The 16,854-nt window shown below is 37.4% G+C and overlaps 1 non-coding gene and 4 pseudogenes across 1 annotated transcript; 3 read left to right on the forward strand and 2 right to left on the reverse strand.

Moving 5' to 3' along the window:
- Positions 1-1,273: 1,273 nt before the first annotated feature.
- LOC127620407 (uncharacterized) lies at positions 1,274-1,392 on the forward strand (annotated as a pseudogene).
- A 628-nt stretch (positions 1,393-2,020) lies between these two features.
- Positions 2,021-2,139, forward strand: LOC127620496 (uncharacterized; annotated as a pseudogene).
- A 645-nt stretch (positions 2,140-2,784) lies between these two features.
- LOC127620410 (uncharacterized) lies at positions 2,785-2,903 on the forward strand (annotated as a pseudogene).
- Positions 2,904-4,907: 2,004 nt separating this feature from the next.
- LOC127620483 (uncharacterized) lies at positions 4,908-5,026 on the reverse strand (annotated as a pseudogene).
- Positions 5,027-14,118: 9,092 nt separating this feature from the next.
- Positions 14,119-14,237, reverse strand: LOC127620471 (5S ribosomal RNA). The gene has a single exon (XR_007967742.1). It is a non-coding gene; the product is annotated as a 5S ribosomal RNA (ribosomal RNA).
- Between the last annotated feature and the right edge of the window lie 2,617 nt (positions 14,238-16,854).

Here is a 16,854-nt window from a genome sequence, read left to right on the forward strand (position 1 = left end):
CTCATCAGCAAGAACAACGAGTCAGCATACAGAGAGGAGGTGCAGCGGCTGACGAACTGGTGTAGAGCCAACAACCTGTCCCTGAATGTCGACAAAACAAAAGAGATGGTTGTTGACTTTAGGAGAGCACAAGGTGAACACACTCTGCTGAACATCGACGGCTCCTCTGTGGAGATCGTCAAGAGCACCAAATTCCTTGGTGTTCACCTGGCGGAGAACCTCACCTGGTCCCTCAACACCAGCTCTATCACCAAGAAAGCCCAGCAGCGTCTCTACTTTCTTCGAAGGCTGAGGAAAGCACATCTCCCAACCCCCATCCTTACTACATTCTATAGAGGGACTATTGAGAGCATCCTGAGCAGCTGCATCACTGCCTGGTTTGGGACTTGCACCGTTTCGGACCGCAAAGCCCTGCAGAGGATAGTGAGGACAGCTGAGAAGATCATTGGGGTCTCTCTTCCCTCCATCAAAGACATTTACAAAAAACACTGTATCCGCAAAGCAACCAGCATTGTGGATGACCCCACACACCACTCACACAAACTCTTTACCCTCCTCCCATCTGGCAAGAGGTACCGAAGCATTCGGGCCCTCACGGCCAGACTGTGTAACAGCTTCTTCCCCCAAGCCATCAGACTCCTCAATACTCAGAGACTGGTTTGACACACACGTGTCCTGAGTTGCACTTTAATTACTGTCACTTTATAACTGTCTGCTACCTCAATAACTGCTATGTGCATAGAACATTATCTCATAGTATGTTATGTTTACATTTTTAGAAACTGTCATCTTTTTGCACTACTGAGTACTGGTCGGCGCTGCACTGTCTATTGTCCTGTTCATTGTCAGTAATTTGTTGTACTGTCCTGTACTTTTTGCACATGTTTGCACGTGCACTTTATATAGGTATATATAGGTAGTTTATATAGGTATTTTATTTCATTGTGTAGTCTCATGTGGTCCTATGTTGGTCCTTTGTTGTTTTTATGTAGCACCATGGTCCTGGAGGAACGTTGTCTCGTTTTGCTGTGTACTGTACTAACTGTATATGGTTGAAACGACAATAAAAACCACTTGACTTGACTTGAATAGAGAGGAGGCACTTATCTTTTCAAAAAGAGAAATAAATAAAAATAGACAATGTCTGAGAGGAAAGGGCCTGTTGTCTCTTTTTTAGAGCTGCAGTACAAGACATATTTTAATGATGGGAGAGCAGCATAAGGATGCGTGCAGTGCGCTTTATTTAAATGACCTGCTGGTAGCTGCAGCTGTTGCATACGGCCATACTACACTGTGCAGGTCTGAACTCGTCTGATCTTGGAAGCCAAACAGGGCTGGGCCTGGTTAGTACTTGGATGGGAGACTTCCTGGGAATACCAGGTGCTTTAAGCTTTTGCTTGTCCTTGTTTGTTTTAACTCATACACTCCCCCCTGGCTCAACTGGGATTTATTTATTATCCTTGGAAATTGGTTGTTTGATTGATTTTCTTTCATTTAGCTTTCTCTGTGGCAAAGGACAGCCTGCTCATTTATCTTGCCTCCTACAGAAAGCAGTAGAGGGTTTGTTTTTTTTGCTGTTTCTTGACTGCAACATACAGAGTAGGAAAGAACAAACAAAGTGCGGTGCTTCCAAAATGTGGTGGACACATCCGAAAGAAAGCGTCCTGAGGTCGTTTTTTAAGTAGAGAAGAGTTTTCTTTGGCCACTGGCTTATTATTACGTGTTAAGCATATAATTGTGCAGCTGAGTATGCCCTCTTTTAGCAAACCACATGGATGCTATGACACAGGTATGCAGAAAAAGGTATTGTGGACGACTCCTGTGAAATTGAATGAATAGAGAGGAGGCACTTACCTTTTCAAAGAGAGAAATAAATAAAAATAGTCAATGTCTGAGAGGAAAGGGCCTGTTGTCTCTTTTTTAGAGCTGCAGTACAAGACATATTTTAATGATGGGAGAGCAGCATAAGGATGCGTGCAGTGCGCTTTCTTTAAATGGCCTGCTGGTAGCTGCAGCTGTTGCTTACGGCCATACAACCCTATGCAGGCCTGAATTCGTCTGATCTCGGAAGCCAAACAGGGCTGGGCCTGGTTAGTACTTGGATGGGAGACTTCCTGGGAATACCAGGTGCTGTAAGCTTTTGCTTCTCCTTGTTTGTTTTAACTCATACACTCCCCCTTGGCTCAACTGGGATTTATTTATTATCCTTGGAAATTGGTTGTTTGATTGATTTTCTTTCATTTAGCTTTCTCTGTGGCAAATGACAGCCTGTTCATTTATCTTACCTCCTACAGAAAGCAGTAGAGGGTTTGTTTTTTTTCTCTTTCTTGACTGCAACATACAGAGTAGGAAAGAACAAACAAAGTGCAGTGCTTCCAAAATGTGGTGGACACATCTGAAAGAAAGCGTCCTGAGGTCATTTTTTTAAGTAGAGAAGAGTTTTCTTTGGCCACTGGCTTATTATTACGTGTTAAGCATATAATTGTGCAGCTGAGTATGCCCTCTTTTAGCAAATAACATGGATGCTATGACACAGGTATGCAGAAAAATGTATTGTGGACGACTCCTGTGAAATTGAATGAATAGAGAGGAGGCATGAATAGAGAGGAGGCACTTACCTTTTCAAAAAGAGAAATAAATAAAAATAGACAATGTCTGAGAGGAAAGGGCCTGTTGTCTCTTTTTTAGAGCTGCAGTACAAGACATATTTTAATGATGGGAGAGCAGCATAAGGATGCGTGCAGTGCGCTTTCTTTAAATGGCCTGCTGGTAGCTGCAGCTGTTGCTTAAGGCCATACCACCCCGTGCAGGCCCGAACTCATCTGATCTCGGAAGCCAAACAGGGCTGGGCCTGGTTAGTACTTGGATGGGTGACTTCCTGGGAATACCAGGTGCTGTAAGCTTTTGCTTCTCCTTGTTTGTTTTAACTCATACACTCCCCCTGGCTCAACTGGGATTTATTTATTATCCTTGGAAATTGGTTGTTTGATTGATTTTCTTTCATTTAACGTTCTCTGTGGCAAAGGACAGCCTGCTCATTTATCTTGCCACCTACAGAAAGCAGTAGAGGGTTTGTTTTTTTGCTCTTTCTTGACTGCAACATACAGAGTAGGAAAGAACAAACAAAGTGCAGTGCTTCCAAAATGTGGTGGACACATCCGAAAGAAAGCGTCCTGAGGTCATTTTTTAAGTAGAGAAGAGTTTTCTTTGGCCACTGCCTTATTATTACGTGTTAAGCATATAATTGTGCAGCTGAGTATGCCCTGAGCAGTCATTAAAGTCACTGAGCAGTCTCTCGCGAAGTGCCCCCTCTCCTCAGACTTAAAACATTTGAACTCCGGGCAATCCTTCACCACATGGTCCGGGCTCATGCACAGCCGACAGGTCTTCACCTGGTGGCTGTGCATCACCCGGAAATATTGTGGGCCCTCTGCCGTTTCCATTCTTGTACTGTATGGGAGGGAGGCAACTTCTTTTGGGAAACGTGTTCTGACAAACCTTGTTCCATCCTCAATGCTGGTGCCCGGATACACTCGTCTTTTTATTTTTGATATTGGGAAGACTCCCCATCCTTCCAATTTATCAATAATCTCCTCATCAGCCATGTAGACAGGCAGATGCATGAAGGAGACAATGTAATCTCGGCTTTGCAGTCTCCTTACCTCTAAGTTAATTCCATTAATTGTCAGCCCATCCATTAACATCTCTGTGTCTTCTTCATTTTCCAGCATCACCTCGTACTCCTTAGTTTGTTTGGGTCTGACCGCTAGTATCCTTCCTTCACCAATCCGCTCCGCCACTGCATTAATAATGTCTACCGCCCTCACATCTTTCAATTGTCCTACTTCCACTGTCACCGTCGTTCCTTCAAGTACACTCTTTTCACACTCTCTTTTCTTCTTTCATTATCCTTTTCTTTGCCATCTCGTTGTCTTTTAGCCAGTCCATTGTCATTCCCACGCTGTATTTCCTCCGCCATTGCCATGTCCGTCACCGTGGATCCATCCATTATAATCAAAAGAAAACAAAGACAAAAAAACACACAAAAAAAGCACAAAAAAATACTGAAGTTCCCCCCCAGCAGCTTGCGCTTTGTTTAAGAACTTAAACAAACAAACAAACAAAAAAAAACACTAATAGAGATAAAGACTTATTTAAGCGCAAAAAAACACAAAAAAAGTTTGGTGAGCCTCTCTCACCTACTGCAGCCAAACACTTCCTGGACTGTACCAACTGGTCTAACCCACAGGGGTGCACAGGGTGGTATGGCCATAAGCAACAGCTGCAGCTACCAGCAGGCCATTTAAAGAAAGCGCACTGCACGCATCCTTATGCTGCTCTCCCATCATTAAAATATGTCTTGTACTGCAGCACTAAAATGAGACAACAGGCCCTTTCCTCTCAGACATTGTCTATTTTTATTTATTTCTCTTTTTGAAAAGGTAAGTGCCTCCTCTCTATTCATTCAATTTCACAGGAGTCGTCCACAACACCTTTTTCTGCATACCTGTGTCATAGCATCCATGAGGTTTGCTAAAAGAGGGCATACTCAGCTGCACAATTATATGCTTAACACTTAATAATAAGCCAGTGGCCAAAGAAAACTCTTCTCTACTTAAAAAATGACCTCAGGACGCTTTCTTTCAGATGTGTCCGCCACATTTTGGAAGCACTGCACTTTGTTTGTTCTTTCCTACTCTGTATGTTGCAGTCAAGAAAGAGCAAAAAAAACAAACCCTCTACTGCTTTCTGTAGGAGGCAAGATAAATGAGCAGGCTGTCCTTTGCCACAGAGAAAGCTAAATGAAAGAAAATCAATCAATCAAACAACCAATTTCCAAGGATAATAAATAAATCCCAGTTGAGCCAGGGAGAGTGTATGAGTTAAAACAAACAAGGAGAAGCAAAAGCTTACAGAACCTGGTATTCCCAGGAAGTCTCCCATCCAAGTACCAACCAGGCCCAGCCCTGTTTGTCTTCCGAGATCAGACGAGTTCAGGCCTGCACAGGGTGGTATGGCCGTAAGCAACTGCTGCAGCTACCAACAGGCCATTTAAAGAAAGCGCACTGCACGCATCCTTATGCCGCTCTCCCATCATTAAAATATGTCTTGTACTGCAGCTCTAAAAAAAGAGACAACAGGCCCTTTCCTCTCAGACATTGTCTATTTTTATTTATTTCTCTTTTTGAAAAGGTAAGTGCCTCCTCTCTATTCATTCAATTTCACAGGAGTCGTCCACAACACCTTTTTCTGGAGGAAGAAAAAACAAGGAGAAGCAAAAGCTTACAGCACCTGGTATTCTCAGGAAGTCTCCCATCCAAGTACTAACCAGGCCCAGCCCTGTTTGGCTTCCGAGAACAGACAAGTTTTTTTTTTTTTTTTAGTTTTTTTTTATTGATTAGTTTCAGAAAATATAAATTACATTAACCTGTTAACCTGCACCCCCACTCAGGGGCTCTCAGCTGAAAATGACATACCAGAATTAAAATAAATATAGCTCCTAAGAACAGTGTACCACAGGCACATTTAAGGTCTCTTTGGAAAGAAGACACTTGGCACTCTACTAACAATCAATCAGAGTTGATAATGCTCAAACAAATAAAAAGTTATAAAAGTTGAAGTGCCTCATAAATAATGTGAACTTCAAAAAATGTTTTATTATTTCATGTATAAATATATAAAAATAGACCTGGAGGAATCCAATTAGGTAAATAATTGAAGTCTCATCAGTTTATATCAAGTCTCATCAGTTTATATTTCAAATTTGAGGAAGATATATTGAAAAATGGGGTTCCTGCAAGCTTTTATCCAAGACTATGTCAGTTCCCTTTCTCCCTCCCCCTGCCGAGGCACATCTCCAGAAATGACATCCCCAAACTAAAATAATTGTAGTTACTGAAAAATTTGCTCTACATGCACAATTTAGACATATTTAAAAAGAAGACACTTTGGAGTTTATTACCCAAATGTAAAAGTTGAAAAAACTTACACAGACAAAAATTTATAGAATTTAAAGTGTCTTGAAGATAATTTGTACTGCAAGTAACATTTCATTATTTTATGAAAAAATAAATGAAAACAAGCCTGGAGGAATCCAGTTAGGTAATTGATTGAAAGCCACAAGTCTCATCAGTTTATATTTCACATTTGAGGAAGATATTATGAAAAATGAGATTTCTGCAATATTTTTTCCAAAACTATGTCCAGGTACCAAGAAGCCTCCTTGGATACCTCAAAAAGCAACCTAATGACCAAATGTTATGAAGGGTACTGCAAGCTATTTTAGTCATCATATACACTGTTCCATGCTTTTTCAATTATAAAATAATCCACACAACCATAAGACTTTATATAAGTGATTTATTTGCACAACAGAACAATAAAAATATAAGTAAAATATTATGAAATATTTAAAAAATAAATGTATAAAAAATAACTGAATTTCTTTGCAACAGAAAAGGCAAAAAAAAAAAAAATTCCAAAATGCTGTTTAGTCAGTGCTGGTCATGCCAAACGTCCTCGTCAGTTGAACAGTTCCACTTTTCTTTAGGGGTGCTTGGGGACACAGCGGGTATGGACTTGGTTTTTCTGCTGCTCTTTTTGCCTCTCCCTTTTACTGGTCGATTCAGGTCTAAAACAGCAAGTGCAGATCTTGAAGAATTTGAGAGCCTGCATCTCTTTTCTACTGGTTGGCTGGTGCTTGGATGCCACTCTTCATCTGAAGATTCAACTTGATGGCTGTTGCATGGGAAAGAATGGAAAGATAATTAGCACCGCATGTCAAGTAAATAATTCTGTATAGTTTTTATGTGGCTGGCCATTCAATCAACAATCAAACTGATGGGCAGTCGTTTAGACAGCATGGTGATGGCCAGTGATACAGACAGCATTCATATAGATGGTCAGACACAGAACCAACAATCACACTGATGGCCAGCCATCAGACAGGCCATTTGTTTTATAAGGTAAATGCATTGTGGTCTGAAAAGATGATGCTACTTTATTTCTATTTATTTCTATTTGTATATATTGGACAATTGTAAAGTTGTTTAGTTATTTCTGTAATTTTTCCTAGCACAAACACACTATATATATATATATATATATATATATATATATATATATATATATATATATATATAGTGTGTGTGTGCTAGGAAAAAATACAGAAAAAATGTCAAGTCTATTTATATTTGTATTTATTGGATAATTGTACAGGTGTTTAGTTGTTTCTGTTTTTTTTCCTAGCACACATACATTATATAGATATATAGTGTGTGTGTGTGCTAGGACAAAATGACAGAAACAACTAAACAACTGTACAATTATCCAATAAATACAAATATAAATAGATAAATAAATAAATACATATAAAGTAGCATTATCTTTTCAGACCACAATGCATTTACCTTATAAATCAAATGGGAAAACAAACACACACACACACACACTCTCTCTCTCTCTCTCTCTCTCTCTCTCTCTCTCTCTCTCTCTCTCTCTCTCTCTCTCTCTCTCTCTCTCTCTCTCTCTCTCTCTCTCTCACACACACACACACACACACACACACACGTATAATGTGTGCATGTTACATAGCAACTCACAGATGTAAAATTGGACCATCTTTTCCGTCCTCAAGCATATCACCCTCGGCGCTGTCTTCACTCTCCTCAATTTCGTCATCGCTGCTTCGAGTGATCTCAAATAAAACATCTTCAGCAGAAAAAAAACTTCTTTTGACGATCCATTTGATGAGATAATCCGTCCAGTAAGTAAGACGCGAAAACAGATGTTTTCCGTCTTTTTACTATGGCTTGTTTGTTGTCAAATGACGGGGTGTGGTCACAGCCTACGTCGCAGGTTAGCTCCTCAATAGAGAGTGGCTGATTCAAATAAATAAAAAACATATTGTTCGCGAGGAATTTAATCTTCCCGGTATCGTTGGAATCGTGCACTGCTTGGCTACATTTTCTATCAGTCATATAATTTCAATTCTTTCATTGGCTTTCGTTGTAAAGACAAAATAATAGGATCAGCATATCATGACGTCAAAAAAACTGACCGCAGTGTTTGGATATTTTGACCTATATATTGCCTATCTTTGTATTTGTGTGTGTGTGTGCGGTCTTAATTTGTTCATTACACTCTAAGCAACACACACATATAACGTTCCGCTACCGGGAGTCTGTTTTTATGCATAATTTTATTGCATAACCGACAAGTATGATACTTCACCCTGAAGAAACTTCGATGTAAACAAAGGAACAACCATCGATGTTACAACGTTATTGTTTCTTTGGACTAAAAATGCTCTATGGGATGTTATTCAGTGGACTCTCACCTTTCCATTCAATCTGGAACTTTTAGCAGTGGATGCGTGTGTGGCTCGTTATTACGACACTACTGGTATGTACTCCGTTTTTGATTACGTGTGTTTTGATCTGTACTGCTTACATAAATGCAAGAAATACATTCGTTATAAGCTTTTCATCGAAAAACAGAGCTCTATCATCGATGCTTGAGGCTTACACCTTTAAAATGATATATAGTTTGCCAAGATTAATGATGTTCTTTCACGTTAAATCTATTCATAAACATTAAACTAGTGGGGGAAAAAAACTCTTCAGTGCGCTGGCGCACTGGCAAAGGTTAACAGGTTAAAAACATTTTTACATTAAGCAAATTGATACATTTTTCTTTTAAACATACATACATAGCATTGAAACATACACAACTTCATTCATATTTCTCCCACAACCAAGTTACACCACCCATTTTATATTCTATCATAGGGTTTCCTTCTACAAAAATTTCAATAAAATCATCCTCTTTATCATTCATTAAAAAATATTTACATAATAATTTCACTGTTGTTTCCATTTTGTTTTTAAACAGGCTCCATACATTTACCTTTCTTTTTTCATATTTTACTATGTTTCGTCTTAGCCATGTTGCATGCTTGGCAATTGTTACCAGAAAATTAAAAACAGTCACATTGTAATCTTTACTATTTATACCAAATAAAAACATTTTTTTCCCATTTTGTCTGTCATATCCTCATCATATTTCTCTTTCAGTATAGATTTAGCAATGTTTTTCATTTTTTCCATAAAATCACTCAAATTTTCACAATAAAAAAACAAATGTAGAAGACCTTCTTCATTTTTCATACAAACTTTACAACATGCATTTCTTTCTAATCCAATTTTACACAACCTCATTTCTGTTAAAATGCAATTATGTCTTAATAAAAAATTAAAATTCTCTAAAATTGGCTCCATGTATTTCATTCCCACCTTTCTCCATATTTCATTTTCATTTAGATCATCATATCTCTCTTTCCAGTAATTGTTAGCCACAGGTATTTTGAAAGCCATTTCTCTAAAAACCAAATAAAAATCTTTCACTTTACATAGCATAAAAGGCACATTTTCTCCATTTTTCTTTTTAAAATACAGTTCAGGCATACCCCTCTTCTCTGTATCTTCGTTTTTCTCAATAATTTCCACCCATTCTTTTGATATAGCTTTCTTCAACTCATCAAACTGTTTTACTAGTGTTCCTTTTCCCACATTTACTTCTCTTTCAGATACTGTATCCACAATTGCTTGTATTGGAAGATGACCTTTAATTACTTCATATAAAACATCTTTTACTTGTCTTAGTCCTCCATCCCACCATTTTTTGTAGTAAATAACATTTCCATCCTTTGTAATATTCGGATTTAAAAACAGTGGTTGCTCTAGCAATTGTGTTCTTTCTTTTGGTAAAAATCAATAAATTATCTAAAAACTTTCCCCAGGCTTCTAAAACTTCTTCATAAAATTTGGGTATTCCAGTCAGCATATCTTTTTTTGTTTTCATCCACAATACATTACATTCCATGTTAAAATAACCACATTTCCTTAAAAAATATTCCAAAACATTTTTCCACATTACTTTTTTCTTTATGTCTAAAAAACTTTTCACTACTTTAATTCTTAATGTCTTCATCCTTAAAAATGGATCTAAAAGCCCTAGTCCTCCCTCTTCAGTTCCTCCAATAAGCGTATCATATGCAATCTTTACTCGTCCTTTTTCCCATAAAAAATCTAAAACACTTTCTTTTATTCTTTTAAAATACCTATGGGGCAGTGGGGTTACACTCAACACATACCAGATTTTTGAAAGCATTAATGCATTGATCACTAAAACCTTTCCCTTCAATGATAAATTCCTTAATTTCCAAAATCTCAATCTTTTTTCTATACCTTTTAAAGCTCCCTCCCAATTAAGAACATCGGCTTTATCAAAATCCAGCCCCACCCAAATTCCTAAAATCTTTATATGTTCTTCTTCTTCTTCTTTAAAATGTATGTGCTGATGTAATGGTTCCACACTCCCAACCCTCATATATACACTCTTATCTACATTCACATTTGCTCCTGACCCTTTACAATATTTCTCTAAAATCCCCATTGCCCTCATAACACTTTGAAGATCCTCAACCAACAAGGTTGTATCGTCCGCATATTGGTATATTGGCTCATGTTTAGTGCTTTCCTCTATCCAGATACCTTTAATCTCTCTGTCTGCCTTCATTGCTAGCCCAAGGGGCTCAGCTACTAAAGAATAAAGTAAGGCAGACAGCGGACATCCTTGTCTTATGGATCTTGTCGGTTGAAAACATTCAGATAAAAACCCATTACATTTAATACATGTTAAAATATTTGAATAAAAAATCTTAATCCATTTTCTAAAATTTGCCCCAAATCCAAACCCTTTAAGAACATTGAATAAATATTTGTGCTCCACTCTATCAAATGCCTTCTCTAAATCCAAGCTGATTAAATATCCATTCCTATTTTTCTCCTTCATATAAAACATTGTGTCTCTTATACTCTGAACTATATCCAATATATCTTTTCCCTTTACTCCATACGTCTGAGTGGTGCTTATGATTTTAGGTAAAACTGCTCTTAGTCTATTGGCTAAAACTTTTGCTAAAACTTTAAAATCTGTGTTTAGCATTGTTAGCGGCCTATGGTTCTTAAGATCGCTTGGATTCCCCCTTTTTTTATAAATCATTTTGATCATCCCTATCTTCATTCTTTCACTTAACTCCTCTTTTTTAAAAATCTCATCATAAACTTCCTTTAAAACCGGTACTATTTTTCCTCTAAAATTCTTATAAAACTCACTTGTTAATCCATCTATACCTGGGTTCTTCCCTGTAGTTAATTGTCCTATTGCATTATCTATTTCCTCTTCCATTATCTCTGCATCACATGTAACCTTGTCTTCCACAGAAACTTTTAATTTTATTTGATTTAAAAAAAAAAACCTTCTTCTTTATCTATCCCTTGTCTCTTAAACATGTCTTTATAAAAATCCTTTACTGTTATTAAAATCTCTTCTGTTCCTTGTTTTATTTCTCCATTTTTGTCAAGCACTTCCTTCATTAAATCAGCCCTCTGCCTATTTTTCTCTAGATTAAAAAATAATTTTGTGCTCCTTTCCCCCTCCACAACATACTTTGCCTTACTTCTAATGATAGCCCCTTTACATCTTTCATCTTCCATTACTCTTAATTGATCTTGTAACATTAACATTTTAGCTAATTCTCCTTCCTTCTGATTTTCCTCTATTCTTTTTGTTTCTTTTTCCAGCTCTTTTCTTATTTCCATTTCCTTACTCTTTTTTGCTTTTCTTAGACTTTTACAATATTGGATTGAGAAATTCTTTGTCTAATTTCACATTATACCACCATATTCTTTTTTCTTCCAAGTACATTCTATTCATTTTACTGGTTTCTAATATCTGTTTAATTCTTTCTTTGTAAAATTCATCCTTTAAAATGTCTCCATTTAGAACCCATACCCCTGCTCCTCTTTCCACTCTTGTAGAATCTAATTTCACATTTAAAAATGAATGATCACTAAGACAAACTTCTTTATAAAATACATTTTTGATACTTCCCTCTATGTCCCCATTGCATAAAACATAATCAATTCTACTTTGTTTCATCTCCTTCATTACCCTTTGTATTCTTGAAAATGTCCTCTTCGTTCTATGTCGTTCTCTCCACACATCTATTAAATTAAAGTCCCCCATTATTTTCACCAACTCCTCTCTCCCTTTATTCGCTTTAAAAACCATCTTACTTGCCAGATCTAACTCTGTAAAAACAGTATTAAAATCCCCTATTAAAATAACCTTCTGCCATTTTTTTAAATTAAAATTCACTTTCTTAAAAAAATCAACCTTTTCTTTTTCTTCATTTGGTGCATGAATATTATAAATAATAAAATCCTCCTCTCCTTTTCCATACTTTTTAACACTCTATCATCAAATATTACCTTTTCTTTTTCACATATTCCTCTTTTAATGATTCTCCACATTAGTCTCTTTATTCCCTCCTCCTTCTTTTTCAGTTTCATTAGCATTTTCCTGTTCAATTTCTTTCAGCATTTGCCCACCTACATCGTCTGACTCTGCATTCCTTGGTTCATTCTCTTCTTCCATCCAACACTCGCATCTTACCATCACCTTTCTAAAGTCTGGGCACTTAACGGCATAACAATCCCGTGCAAAATGTCCTTGTTCTTCACACTGATAGCATTTGTGCTCAGGACAATCTTTGAACATGTGTCCTAGATTCATGCACAATCGACAGGTTTTAACCTGACGATCATGCATGATCCGGAAGTATTGAGTGTCTTCTTCAGTATCAAATTTGGTACTATAAGGCAGTGATGTAACCTCCTTTGGGAATTTGACCCTTAGGTACCTTGTACCATCAGCAATGTCCGTGCCCGGGTAAACTCTCCTCTTGATAACAGATGCAGGTGTAACTCCCCAAGTCTGTAGTTTATCTAAAATATCTGAGTCCCCAATATAGGCAGGCAAATGTATAAAAGAAACCACATACTCTCTCGTCTGCAGTCTCCTAATTTCGCAAAGTTTCTCTTTTATCATCAGTCCTTCTTCCAGATGATCGCACGCATCTTTGTTTATCAATGTAACTTCATATTCCTTCCCTTGTCTTGGTCTCACCACTAAAATCTTCCCTCCTCCGAGCCTTTCATTCACCGCTTTCATTATGTCTTCTGCCCTTGCATCTCTCATTTCTGTCAAATCCACAATCACCGTAGCCTCTTTTGAATATATCCTCTCGTTATAATCCATTCGCCGTTGACCATCTCGTTGTCTTTTATCCATTGCTCTTTCCGTTAACTCTTGTCTTTCTTTTGCCGTGTCCGTGTCGTTGCCTTTTAATCCATCCATTGTGAAAACAACTCAAAATTGAAAAATACTCCCCAGACAGCAAAATGTTGCTGGGAATGTATACAACTAAAACAAACAAGCTTAAATAATCAAAAACAAAAAAAACTTTGTTCAAACTATCAAAAAAAAACAAAAAAAGGTGAGCCTCTCTCACCAACTGCTCAACACAAACTGCCAACTCACTTCCTGTTTGCTCAATGGTGCGCTCAGGGTGGTGTGGCCATAAGCAACAGCTCCAGCTACCAGCAGGCCATTTAAAGAAAGCGCACTGCACGCATCCTTATGCTGCTCTCCCATCATTAAAATATGTCTTGTACTGCAGCTCTAAAAAGAGACAACAGGCCCTTTCCTCTCAGACATTGTCTATTTTTATTTATTTCTCTTATTGAAAAGGTAAGTGTCTCCTCTCTATTCATTCAATTTCACAGGAGTCGTCCACAATACCTTTTTCTGCATACCTGTGTCATAGCATCCATGTGGTTTGCTAAAAGAGGGCATACTCAGCTGCACAATTATATGCTTAACACGTAATAATAAGCCAGTGGCCAAAGAAAACTCTTCTCTACTTAAAAAATTACCTCAGGATGCTTTCTTTCGGATGTGTCCACCACATTTTGGAAGCACTGCACTTTGTTTGTTCTTTCCTACTCTGTATGTTGCAGTCAAGAAAGAGCAAAAAAAACAAACCCTCTATTGCTTTCTGTAGGAGACAAGATAAATGAGCAGGCTGTCCTTTGCCACAGAGAAAGCTAAATGAAAGAAAATCAATCAAACAACCAATTTCCAAGGATAATAAATAAATCCCAGTTGAGCCAGGTGGGAGTGTATGAGTTAAAACAAACAAGGAGAAGCAAAAGCTTACAGCACCTGGTATTCCCAGGAAGTCTCCCATCCAAGTACTAACCAGGCCCAGCCCTGTTTGGCTTCCGAGATCAGACGAGTTCGGGCCTGCACAGGGTGGTATGGCCGTAAGCAACAGCTGCAGCTACCAGCAGGCCATTTAAAGAAAGCGCACTGCACGCATCCTTATGCTGCTCTCCCATCATTAAAATATGTCTTGTACTGCAGCTCTAAAAAAGAGACAACAGGCCCTTTCCTCTCAGACATTGTCTATTTTTATTTATTTCTCTTTTTGAAAAGGTAAGTGCCTCCTCTCTATTCATTCAATTTCACAGGAGTCGTCCACAATACCTTTTTCTGCATACCTGTGTCATAGCATCCATGTGGTTTGCTAAAAGAGGGCATACTCAGCTGCACAATTATATGCTTAACACGTAATAATAAGCCAGTGGCCAAAGAAAACACTTCTGTACTTAAAAAATGACCTCAGGACGCTTTCTTTCGGATTTGTCCACCACATTTTGGAAGCACTGCACTTTCTTTGTTCTTTCCTACTCTGTATGTTGCAGTCAAGAAAGAGCAAAAAAAACAAACCCTCTACTGCTTTCTGTAGGAGACAAGATAAATGAGCAGGCTGTCCTTTGCCACAGAGAAAGCTAAATGAAAGAAAATCAATCAAACAACCAATTTCCAAGGATAATAAATAAATCCCAGTTGAGCCAGGTGGGAGTGTATGAGTTAAAACAAACAAGGAGAAGAAAAAGCTTACAGCACCTGGTATTCCCAGGAAGTCTCCCAACCAAGTACTAACCAGGCCCAGCCCTGTTTGGCTTCCGAGATCAGACGAGTTCGGGCCTGCATTTTTTTTACATTTTTTTTTTATTTAATAGATACGATACAATAAAAAACAGATTTTCTTCTGCAAACATCTCTACATCATATCTTCATTTCACATACATTTTATTTATTATTTTTAAAGTTTTAAAAGTCTCTTTCACTTCCCGGCAGCTTCCACATTAAATCTTTTAGAACACAACAAACATTTGGGGTAAAAACATCATAAAAAGCATTCAACATATTTTCATCTTTAAAATGCACATACAATCTTTCAATATATAATTCTGTTTTCCTTTTAAACACAGTCCAAACATCCAATACGATTTTTTCTTTTTTAGCCACAGTTCTTCTCTCCCATATTGCACTTTTCATTAACATTACACACAGATTAATAAATTTTTTGTTTTGACACTTTTTTTCCCAACCAAACCTCACCACTCTGTTCCATTCCATTACACTTTCATCCCATTCCTCAGTCAAATCTTCAATTAAAACTTTACATTTCCTTGAAAATTCCTCCAATTCTTTACAATATAAAAACATATGTAAAATCCACTCTTCCTTTTCCTGGCACACTTTACACAAAGCGTTTTGTTCAATTCCTTTTTTGTTTAAAATAGCCTCCGTAAAAACCACTTTATGTCTTATAAAATACTCCAAACATCCCAATTTTGTTTCCACACACATCCCCCTCATGTTTCTCCATATACACTCTTCTCTTAAATCTTTGAATTTCTGCACCCAGTATCCATTTACAATCGGCTCTTTAAAAGCAGGGCATACTCTAAAAAAACCATAAAACATCCTCACCGTACATGTTTTAAAACCATACAATTTTTCTCCCACCTTCACATACACTTCTTTCCCATTTTTCCCCACTTCCATGCTTTCAATTCTTTTTATCCAGTCTTTGGGTATTGCCTTTTGGATTATTTCATATTTGTTTATTATCTCCTGTCTGCTAAAATCCTCCTTTGCCTCCTCCATTACATCTACAATATATTGCACTGGCAAAAAACCCTCTTTAAACTCATATAACACATCTCTTACTTTTTAATTCCCAGCTCCCACCACTTCTTAAAAAATATCTCCTTTCCTTGATTTAATATGCCGTTGTTTAAGAATAAAGGCTGATTTAAGATGTTCTCTCTACCTTGTGGATTAAAATGTACATTACTTAAAAATTTACCCCAGGCACTCATCAGTTCCTTGTAAAAATCTGGCAACCCCTCTGTCATCCATTTTTTTGTTCTCTTCCACAGTATATTATCCCCTAGATTAAAAACCCCACATTTACTTCAAAATATTCCATCGTCTTTCTCCATGCCGTTTTGTTTTCTTCGTCTAAGTACTTTTGTATTATTTTTACTCTTAGACTGTTCTTCCTTTGTTCAAAATCCATTAAGCCCAAACCTCCCTTCTCCACTGCTCCTATTAGTGTGTTGTATGCAATTCTTGCTGGCTTCCCTTCCCATAAAAAATCTAAAAAACATTTTTTCAGCCTTTTTTCTGCCCACAATGGCATAGGTGACACATATAAAACATACCATAATTTTAAAACCATTAAAACATTCAGAATTAAGACCTTCCCTTTCAAAGTTAAAGTTCTCAGTTTCCAAAAATTCATCCTTCTTTCAATATCCCCTAATAATTCTTCCCACATTGTTTCTCCTACCTTCTTTTCATCCATTCCCATTAAAACACCTAAAATCTTTATTTCTTTTGTTTCCTTAAAAGCAAAGCTATTTGTTAAATCTTTTGCCCCTCCAAATCTCATATACACTGTTTTTTCTCCATTTACTTTGGCTCCTGATCCCTTACAAAACATCTCCACGATTCTCATTGCTTTTTAACACTCTCTAGATCCTTTACTATCACTGTAGTATCATCCGCATACTGAAATATTTTGTTCTT

The sequence above is a fragment of the Xyrauchen texanus genome, chromosome 26 (assembly GCF_025860055.1).
Source record: "Xyrauchen texanus isolate HMW12.3.18 chromosome 26, RBS_HiC_50CHRs, whole genome shotgun sequence".
Classification (NCBI taxonomy): Eukaryota; Metazoa; Chordata; class Actinopteri; order Cypriniformes; family Catostomidae; genus Xyrauchen; species Xyrauchen texanus.